Source organism: Oreochromis aureus, linkage group 16 (genome assembly GCF_013358895.1).
Source record: "Oreochromis aureus strain Israel breed Guangdong linkage group 16, ZZ_aureus, whole genome shotgun sequence".
Lineage (NCBI taxonomy): Eukaryota > Metazoa > Chordata > Actinopteri > Cichliformes > Cichlidae > Oreochromis > Oreochromis aureus.
In genome coordinates, this window is record NC_052957.1 from 27,991,330 (window position 1) to 27,994,149 (window position 2,820).

The window sequence follows — 2,820 nt, forward strand, 5'->3', positions numbered from 1 at the left end:
TAACAATGAGTTTTATGTTAAGAAACTGAGGACATACTGTCCACTTCCACTCTCTGTCAGCTTCATGCAATAAAATAATCTTTCTCTTCCCAAGCAAATCCAGACAGTTTACAACATAACAGCCCATTACATGCAAATCACACCACAAATATAACTAAGTTTTTTACTGAAGCACGATCGGGAATCCCATAAGGAGATCTGCAGGGAAAGTAGGTCCCTGGCCCCGAGGAAGAGATGCCACAATATTTGGAGACCTTTTGTTTTTTCCTCTCATCATCTCACTGACTGGATTACTTCATATTAAAAGTGAGGAAAAGTGAAGCCCAAATCTAAGTGAAGGAGACTGTAATATTGGAAACTGGAGATCCCCCCCCCCGCGGACAAGCTGATGGATGTAAGGATTTCTGATTGTTTTCAGTGAGAAACAGTTATGTTTTTGGTGTGATAGGCATGTAGCAAACAGTTATGTAGTTAACTTTTTGGTTGTGTTGGGAAAAGAGGGATTATTTTATTCTATAAAATAGCGCTGATTGCATCATCACATCTGCTTAGCTTTGCCAGCTGATTGCATGGCTAGGTACACCCGGCCTGATGAGGAAAAACTGCAGCGTGGACTTTTCCAATCTGGTGACTCAAATAAGCTCTCCTTCACACTTTTCTTGATTATGAAGTGCTTTATAACATTATGGCTAACAGATGTGTTTTGCCATTTGGGTGCAGCTAGCCAAACAACGAACAGCCACTTACTGCTAAAGACACAGACAGTGAAAATGGAGAGTATATCATCAGTTTCTTAATATAAACTCATCGTTGCAGGCAGGGAAACACAAATGTGATCCACTTAAATCTTTAGTGTTGTTATTTTCCTCTGAATTATAGATTCTGTCACTAGTTAGCTAACATAAACAGCTATTAGCCACAACAATCAATCACAGAACGTCACGTTCCCTACTGACAGAAGATGGTGCTAAACCTGTTTTTAAAACTTTAACTTTGAACACTTATTTCTTAAATCCAGCTTCACAGATAGTGTTACATCTGTGTCAGTTTGTGAGAGCAGGGCTCAGTGGTGTAAATTAGCCTTTATACGTGAAGCATTTCATGTTGCCTTTAATCGATTGTATTTTATTAAAATACAAAAACTGTCTGCTTTGTTTGTGTATCCACAAATTCCTTCTATATGATCAGAAGTTGAGCAACCAAAATTGCTACACAGATATATCTTAGGCCACTTAAGGTTCTTATCCATATCACATAATATGATGTCATCATGTTGCCATTGCACCAGTTTAATTTCATGACCGTAACATCTAATTTAGCAAATATTAAATATAGTTTCATATCTCCAATTATATTATTTATATCATCAGTGTTACATTTTATCATTAACTACTGAATTCAAATTTACGATATTCAATTCAGTTCAATTCAATTCAATTCAATTTTATTTATATAGCGCCAATTCACAACAGCAGTCGCCTCAAGGCGCTTTATACTGTACAGTAGATCGTACAATAATAGATAAAGAGAAAAACCCAACAATCATATGACCCCCTATGAGCAAGCACTTTGGCGACAGTGGGAAGGAAAAACTCCCTTTTAACATGAAGAAACCTCCGGCAGAACCAGGCTCAGGGAGGGGCGGGGCCATCTGCTGCGACCGGTTGGGGTTTGATAATGAAGACAGGATAAGACATGCTGTGGAAGAGAGACAGAGATTAATAACAGATATGATTCGATGCAGAGAGGTCTATTAACACATAGTGAGTGAGAAAGGTGACTGGAAAGGAAAACTCAGTGCATCATGGGAATCCCCGGCAGCCTCACGTCTATTGCAGCATAACTAAGGGAGGATTCAGGGTCACCTGGTCCAGCCCTAGCTATATGCTTTAGCACAAAGGAAAGTTTTAAGCCTAATCTTAAAAGTAGAGATAGTGTCTGTCTCCTGAATCCAAACTGGAAGCTGGTTCCACAGAAGAGGGGCCTGAAAACTGAAGGCTCTCCCTCCCATTCTACTTTTAAATACTCTAGGAACAACAAGTAGGCCTGCAGAGCGAGAGCGAAGTGCTCTAATAGGGTGATATGGTACTACAAGGTCATTAAGATAAGATGGGGCCTGATTATTTAAGACCTTGTATGTGAGGAGCAGGATTTAACAGGAAGCCAATGAAGGGAAGCCAAAACAGGAGAAATCTGCTCTCTCTTTCTAGTCCCTGTCAGTACTCTTGCTGCAGCATTTTGGATTAACTGAAGGCTTTGCAGCGAGTTTTTAGGACATCCTGATAATAATGAATTACAGTAGTCCAGCCTGGAAGTAATAAATGCATGAACTAGTTTTTCAGCGTCACTCTGAGACAGGATATTTCTAATTTTAGAGATGTTGCACAAATGGAAGAAAGCAGTCCTACATATTTGTTTAATATGACTCCAAAAATGACTCCAAGGTTCTTCACAGTGCTACTGGAGGCCAAGGTAATGCCATCCAGAGTAAGAATCTGGTTAGATACCATATTTCTAAGATTTTCAGGGCCGAGTACAATAACCTCAGTTTTATCTGAATTAAGAAGCAGAAAGTTAGCGGCCATCCAGGTCTTTATGTCTTTAAGGCATTCCTGCAGTTTATCTAATTGGTGTGTATTACCTGGCTTCATGGATAGATAGAGCTGCGTGTCATCTGCATAGCAGTGAAAATGTATGCTATGTCTTCTAATGATGCTGCCTAAGGGAAACATGTATAATGTAAACAGAATAGGCCCTAGCACTGAACCCTGTGGAACACCATAGTTGATCTCAGTGTGTGGAGAGGACTCTCCATTTGGA